This window comes from Monopterus albus, unplaced genomic scaffold (genome assembly GCF_001952655.1).
Source record: "Monopterus albus unplaced genomic scaffold, M_albus_1.0 scaffold34.1, whole genome shotgun sequence".
NCBI classification, from domain to species: domain Eukaryota; kingdom Metazoa; phylum Chordata; class Actinopteri; order Synbranchiformes; family Synbranchidae; genus Monopterus; species Monopterus albus.
Genome location: NW_018127914.1, coordinates 745850 through 754321, shown reverse-complemented (window position 1 = coordinate 754321; position 8472 = coordinate 745850). Strand labels below are relative to the sequence as shown.

Sequence of the window (8472 nt, the reverse complement as noted above, 5' to 3'; positions counted from 1 at the left end):
TTCTTTCAAGTGGAAAGTTATTTATCGTACTTTACTTACAAAATGAAAATGACTGGTGGAGTTACTTGTTGATTAACTAAATCTTAGCCTAAAAATGAGCAGTAAGCATGAGCTTGTTTTGTAGCCAAGAAACAGCCACCCAGCTCACTTTAGGTTAGCGAACCTTACCAGTGATGAGTGCGTTTCCTGCGGGCGAGCTGTCAAGAAGCAAAGTCAGCCCCTCCTTTGTAATTGTAGGCTCCCAGAATAACCCCTTGCAGAGGCATTATGAGGCTGATGTTATGCTAGGAAGCAAGTACTTCTCATGGTTTATCTTGCTCATCCCAGGAAAGCTGGGAATGTCAAGAACTGCTTTATTACAAAACTACGAAGAGATCAAATTGTAACTTTCTATACATTGAAAAATCAGGAGTGAACTAGATCTTAAGTTTCCTAAAAATTTCCTCCTGTAACCTTTACTATAACCATGGCTCTGCTCTGTCATGTGCAGTTTCATCCCGTTCAACTATAAGTAGAGATGGTGAGTGATTGAAAAGAGACCAGCATCAGAGACAAGCACTCCTTTCAAGCCAACCTACATGCTTTGATGAAGTACAGTAAACTAGTCCTCAAAGGACAAATCCATTGCTCAAACATGCAGTTATGTTCATCTGCATGTGTGAATTGTTTTCCAGTGCTATACAGATGCATAGCATGCCTGGCCTTGTCCTTCAGCAGAGCTGTAATTAAGGAGGAACTACAGTGAGCAGTCTCGCAGGCAAGCTGTCTCTGCCCAAACCAGCAACTCCTCCCTCAAAAACCCACTAACACCCACCCAGCGTCCATATTCCCTTCTCTCTCCAACCCCAAATCTTCACCCTCTTCACTCATGGCTTGGTTCTAAACGTGGCCTGGGAATTTTCCCCTGCATTCCCTTTTTCAACTATCTTGGTGTCATCTCTGTCCTGGCCAAGAGAAAACCTGTATCCCTTCACTGTTATATGCAATAAACGAGTAATGATTTATACATGACAATACAGTAGGTATTTGTTATAAACTTCAGCAAATGATGGGGTATTTGTCATAATTATGTTCAATCTCAAAAGAGCAGAGGAAAATGTAGGTGGACAGAGTAAATAACCATGGCTAATGGACTGACAGCAAAACTTAATTTTAAAGGAACAGTTGAGAAATATGTTTTCTTAGTTAGATGAGAAGAGCGATACCATTGTCATTTCTCTCTGTTTGGTATAAGGCTACAGTCTGCATTCTATTAGCCGAGCTTAGCTGTCAGTCAGAAGAAAACAGCAAGCCGAGCTCTGTCCAAAGGTAACACAATCTCCCTACCAGGACCTCTAAAGCTTACTAAATAAATACATAACCTATGTTATCACTGTAATGTATACACAACACAAGCCAAGCTAGCTGTTAGTCCCCGTTTTCAATCTTCATGCTAAGCTAATTAAAGTAGAAATATATATAAAGTGCATTTGAATGTTATTCCAAATGTTCATTTACCACAGGAATAAAATGTAAAAGCCATTGAAAGTTTCCAAAATAAAGTAATATAAAAACAACTAAATAAATCTGCGGTTTAAAGAAAAAAAGAGCAGATCTGTTCATATGGGCTAGCTGGCTTCAGCTCTTTTAAGACAGAGTAAAAATCCAAGGCAAATCCCCGGCCCTTATTCTTGTGACAACATACAAACAAAAACAAAGACCAAAACCCACACATGATTGGAAATTCAAAGTCACAGGATCTCATTCCACTTTCAAGCCATAAAGCAAAGGAAAGAAATACGGCACCAAGGTACTGCATTTCAAGTTTGTTTTCCCTCTTTGAAGGTTCATGCTGCTGAGGAGTGGCTGTGGCTTAGGAAGTTGTTTGTTTGTCCCTGAAGGACTGGATATATTCATTACAACCAGCATGCAATTTCCACAGGCGTCTTTGTGGGATTTATTTAGACAAAGAATTAAGTGCATTTCAAATCAGCCACTGAGCTTTGGAGAATCGGTGCAGTCATAGCAAAGTCTGTCAGGGTGTGATGGTACTCCTGAACTGAAAGTGAAGAACGGCAACTTGAATACATCCTTCAAGAAACTGGAGAAAACATTTAAGTAGTTTTACTAGGACAACACTTTTCTTTTGATAACCTGTGATCATTGAAAGAAAAACAGGAACACTGTTGACTTAGGAGTTTAAACATAGCTATGAAATGCTGATCAAAAGTGACACACAGAGAGACTAGTGGAGTGTTCTGACACAGACAGTCCTGTCCTACAATGCCTGGAAACGTCATTGTGGGGGAGCAAGCGTGCAGTTCACAGCAGGGTCATGAACCAAAATGAAAGCAGGGTCTTAGGAAACACAAACACCAATATAGTTTTGCAAAGAAACAGCAGTCCGTTCAAGTTTAATTAAACACAGGACCTCCTGTCAGTTCTACACAACTATACAGGAGATGTAATGGAACAGTGTGTGTGTATGCTCACATCTATAGTAGCTGTATGTTTAGTATGGCTGTGGGTTTGTTTTTGTGCACACGTTGGTCCCTTTCTGTGCCAATTGACATAATTTACAGCCTCATCCAAGCTGGTTTGCAGCAGTTTTGCAGTCAAAGACACAAAGACAAGTAGCTCCCCAACAGACATGGCTGCTGCTGCTCTGTCCTGCTCCTGGCAGGCACGAGGCATCTTCCATCACACTTTAACTAAGGCTGACATTGTCTGAAGACATGCAGAGAAAGGGCTACACACAGGGTTTATTTAGAAGCCCACACACCCTAGCGAAAAGGCTTTATGGCACAGAAACCTTTCCCAGTGGAGACGGATTTATTTGGTATGGTGCATCCCTGCACAAGGACACATGAGCGTTTCCAACACTGACTAGTCCTTAAACACCTAACTTGCTTGAAATGAGGCATTTTCAAAGTCGATGCATTTTCCCATGTCATTGCCCTCTGAGCGTGACCCAGAAGTGTCATCAACACATTTGTCATAGGTTTTGCAAAAAGCCTTTATGTCTAATACCACGCAGGACATTTGCTTGTGCCACCTCTGCTTGCACAGCTTCCCCTCTTCCCCAGAAAAATTACTGGCTTTTGGCTCCGACTGCAACAAGAGATACCAGCCAGACCACATGGAGGTGGACTCAACCTGCCCAGTCCTCCCTCCTTCCTTCTTCATGCCTGTCTGTCTTTCTTACCGTCAGGCTGACTCCCCACTGTCTGCTGTGGTTTTCCCCCTCTTGCCCTTGACAACTGAGTCATGCATGAGCTCTAATGTGAAAAGAATGAGGACTGGTCTAAGCAGCTACCTAACACAGCATTCTTGAATGTGAACCAAGATGATCAGACGGATGGGTTACAGTGCTTTGTTAGTGTCTGTCGGACAGGGATTGCACTCTTTTACTGCTGTGCTCAGTAAAGAGGGGAAGCACAGAAGGGTGGGGATGTTAACAAAGAAAACTACAGCACAAGAGAGAGCGAGAGGAAAAATTGAGATGGTTTTAATGGACAGCTTCTGTCTCCTTCAAGGAGCGTTGGGGAGTTGTGTAGGCCTGTCTTTTGTAGCATTCTGTTTCACTAAACCAGCTCCTTCACTGCACAGCCTGGGGCTGCTCTCATATCAAACACAAAGCACAAAGGTAGTGAAAGCTCCGACAATAGAGACCACACTCAATATCACTCTTAATTGCTTATGTCCTCCAAACAGATTCACAAAAGCACACTAAGGCAAGACAATAAGACAGTGTCTTTACATGACCAAAATAGATCTGCTGGTATGAGGAACAGATTTCTGCCCATGCGACTGTGGCGGGAATGCAACGAATAGCTTCTGAAATGCAAGTGAGTAAACAGGAGAGAATAAAGAATGCTGCTCATGGGCATGGATACACATACTATCTGTACCAAAGAGGAGATCTATTTTAATCCAGAGTCTAAGGACTAAATCTGCTTTGTGAAGTCAGGCTGGGATAAAGAGCCAGTGCTAATTACTAAAGTGGCTCCTTCGTCTGTTCTACATGGATCAAATGCTGCAGGGTCACAGCTTTTATCCAAAAGCTACCATGACTGAGCACTGGCATGCTGACACTTCTGCTGCACAATCCCATCTAGTGAACATAGTACACACACACTCACACCTCCATGTGTTTTCAGAAGCCCCCTGGCTACAGTACGAGAACAGCCAGATGTGTTGATGGGATCCCTGTGGTTGTCCACTACAACACCAAACAGACCGAGAGGAGAACACAACAAAGGCTGAGGATCTAAAACATGTGCTTATATAGATACTTGTATATCAAATCTTTTTAACTGTGACACAGTCAAGAAAATTGATACCTTCAGGAAATGAAACATCTACAACACTGAAAAAAAGAAAAACAAAAATGAGACAGACAAAAAATCAACTCGAGCATCAAGAGTACCAGAAAACACGAGAATTGAAGAAATTAGAAAATTTGAATCTAATTCTTTAAAATTTAAGCAAATGAACTTCAGTAAAACCAGGAAAACACCAGCTCACTAAACTTCCTTGTTTTCAGCCATTAGACTGTAACCATTTCAGACATTAGACCATGGCCAGAGCAACACAGACATTCACAGCTACATGCTTCTTTATTCTTGTAGTCTTACGTTTATTTGATAGGTGTCTGATTATGTCCAATCATTAAGAATAATATTACACACACACACACACACAAAAAAAAAGGGACCATCTTTGGCTGGTGTTTAACAGAGCGCCTGCTCCAAGCCAGAGAGACTCCACAATTGGAAAGGTCAGGTCAGGTCTGGCTAAGGTCAAGCCTTTGCCATCACCCATATTTCCTAAGATCTGTATGCACACCTGACGCCCCCCGAAAAAATTATTGTGACACTCAAGCCCTCTTTCAAAGATATTTTTTCATAATGCTGATTTACTGTGATGGATTTCAAAACCTTTATCCTAGAATGAAAATATAGTGATATTTTAATCTTATAACTTTTTTCCATTAATTGAAATGAAAAGCTGAGTCTGGATGTTACCAGCTTCCAATGAACTTTCTTAAGTTTGATGATCAATATGCCCAAATAATTATTAAAATGTATACTCAAGCTATTCCAACATGCTGCATTTGTTTTCCTGTTGTACACCCCTGGCAAGGCCTGAGTGTAAACTACAGCTCTCTCTGCCTGCCAAGTTTGGTTCTGTGAACAGAAAGTCATCAAAGTGAAAATAGTCATGGCAGCCACAGAAATATAATAACGCCAGCATTTCGTTGACCTCCAAGGAACCACGCAGTCCAAGCTGTTGAGAAACAGCACTGGTCTGGATCTGCACTTTTTAGCTTGAAACTGGCGCAGCTGCTGTTACCTTCTGGCATTTGTCTGTGTGCTGCGGTGCCACATCTCTCTTTACTTTGGCTGATGTCGATATCCGGCCCTCTACGTTTCACAGGTGTGGAGAATAGTCGGGTTGTCAAAACGCTAAACCCCAAAACCCGGCAAGCTAGATATGAAACCACTCAGACTACACTAGACCTTGGCCTAGTTCACATTCTCTATTTATTTAAACTCTTTGCCAAACAGGGGTCTCTTCCCTTGTTGAAAGTTTAGTCTGTGTGCAGGCCACTGGCACCGTCTACAGAAACAACTCCGTGCTCCCTGAAAACACAGCTGCAAACACAGTGTTGGGTTTATGGTGTCTATCAGTGTAATTACAGGTAAAATTTAAATACATACATCCTTATTTGAACCCTACCTGTACTCCTCTGTGTGTGGACTCAAGATTACTACAGTCATTACTGTAGTGTGGGAAATAAGTAACAATGCACTAACGCCAACTAAACTATGTCAAAATCTGACAATTCTAAAAGATCTTTTGCCACATTCACAGGCCTATTCTAGCCCAGAAGGTGATTCATTGGAGCAGATGACATATATTCTATCTAATGTCTTTAAAGCTAACAGTGATCATTTACATTTTCATTTATTTTAGAAAAGTAAAAGAGGCTTGTGAAATGTGAAAATTCATGAGCCCGGTGGCCGGTTTCCTGTTCAAGTTATCTTTGCCTAAAGTAACGACGTAGGCAGTGATCCCTCTCAAGTCTTATCTACATCTTAATTTGCATCATTTTAATCAAGAGTAAGAATATGAAACAGCTAGTACTCACAGTAGTTTCCCTAGAAATACAATAACCCTTTGAAGCAGGCTACCTATACTCAACATGTTTCACCGCACTTCAGCAGGCTACCTATACTCAACATGTTTCTAAGAAGTGTGTCACCACACTTTTGAAACAAATTTAGTAAGAAGTAGCAAACTATTAGCTTAAGATCAAGATCAGATATTGTAGTTATAACCTTCTCTCTATGCAAACATACACAAACACAGCAATTTCAAGTGCTGAAATGTTTGTGTGAACCCAATCTAACACCCATCATCAGCTCACCACACATGACTTAACCACTACAATCACACACCCACACACTGGACCAGACAAGGAGCCCACTTCCACATACAGAGCCAGTTCACTCGCTCACCCTTTCACCACAAGTCTGTTGATTCATCCCATTTTTTCATGTCATGTGCTTGTGCCTGCCCCTCCTCCACCCAGCAGCGTGTGCATGAAAAATGTAGACGAATCCCAGTATAAGTGAAGTGACCGCTCTCCCCCCTCTCTCTACAAACTGAGATTATTCACCATAGGTTTGGGCATTCACATTGTTTGTAAGCTTAAAATAATACAATAGAGGTTGCAGAAGTAAATATAGCAAACTGCTCTGTTGTAGAGAGTGAAAGGTTTAAAGTAGTTAAATGTGAATTAACTAAGACTTTACTCATTGATAAATCAAGTGAAAATGGGACAGCAGTGGTGACTGTTAACTACAATACCCACTATATGGCTCTGTGCTGCCTGAAATATTGAAATCTTTGCAAAAAAGAGAAAAATGACAGCATCATGTCTACAAATGTGGAGGTGGGAAGCTACAGAGATAACTTAAAAACATAGAAACAGATCTTAATCCTTTATCTTCCTCTTGCAATGCAATCATCTACACTGACAGGTTACTGTGTATTGTTGGCAATAAACCACAAAGTGTAAGCCCCTGGTCTGTAGGTGAAGGTCATAATTACACAAGCTGCCATCTTTCCCCACCAGGAGCAACGGGTATCATCAGCAGGATTATCGCTGTATAGCCACAGGACCACTGCACATGCTCAAGTGATCTTACCAACAATGACAATCTACTGTAAGCGCACAGAGGAAAAACAATGACCTTTGTGCACCTTTGATGCTGCACTGGACTGTTGTCAGTGGATTTTCTCTCTCTCTCTCTAAGTTTCTCCCACTCTTGTCCCACCCTTTCTCTCCTAGTGATCTTTTTATTTCTTCCGTCCACTTTCATCTCTATTTGTGCATCATCTTTACCACTGATCAAAGCCTTTAAAAGACCATATTGTACAATGAATCCAGGAACTTGGGAGTTCCCTTTGTTGTCGCCAATTTTGAAACAAATGTTTCACACACTGTAACCCCTCCACCCCCCATTTTGAGATAATCTTTTAATTTTATTCCCTTTAAATGGGGATAGAAAAAGAGGCAAAAAAAAAAAAAACTTTGTGGGCTGAGGCGTCTGGGGAGAAGTCCAATTAAATCTGCTTTTTCCCCCTCTTAGCACTCGTATCCAAATAAAAGACCAGTCCAGTTGGAGTTAATCAGAATGTCCCCATTGTGACTGAATGGTGAGTCAGTGTCTTTACATGTGTGTGAAGCCTTTCTTTCATCTGGGATTGTTGGCTGGCCGTGATGTCGACTGTGACACCAAGAGATGACCTGTGCCAACATGGTACTGACTGATACAGTCATCATCATCTCTCTCTCATATATACACACACACACACACACACACACACACACACACACAACTTCTCTTGCATGTACCATCCTGAGACATGAGGTACTCACACAGACACACACCTCTCATTGTTGAGCAGCTAACAATAGCGTGCAGTGAGGCCTGGGATGCTCAGACAGCTTGCATCAGTCACAACCATTCTTCAACAAGGATCACTTAGCTCCTCTGGTGTTTCAGGGGATTTCTCCTGTTTTGAGTGTTACAGAGAAGTACCAAAAGTGGGAATGGGATAGAGAGAGATGTGAGAGAGGCCATGGGAAAACATATACCGTATATGTTTATATACACTGTATCCCATGGAACAGACATCCCACCTAGATGTCAATGACAGAAAAAGATGAAGTAAGAATATGGGTGAGATGTCAGTACAGAAGACTCCAGGACACCAACTCAAGGGATGAGGTAGTTATGACAATACTTAGAGTAACATGGATTAACAATGTGTGAAACTATGCTTAGACTTATAGTTACCAACTGTACATGTTCAAGGTTTCCCCATTGTATTGTATAGCAAAGGTAGGCCTCCTCGTTAAAAACAATAACCAACATTATAAAGAACTTATACATTTTGTGCTTTTATTTTATAGAATTA

At 41.3% G+C, this 8472-nt stretch overlaps 1 protein-coding gene across 1 annotated transcript in view; it reads right to left on the bottom strand.

Moving 5' to 3' along the window:
• The window catches only part of pard6gb (par-6 family cell polarity regulator gamma b), a 46309-nt gene that overhangs the window by 13472 nt on the left and 24365 nt on the right, over positions 1 to 8472 (bottom strand). The window lies entirely within an intron of this gene.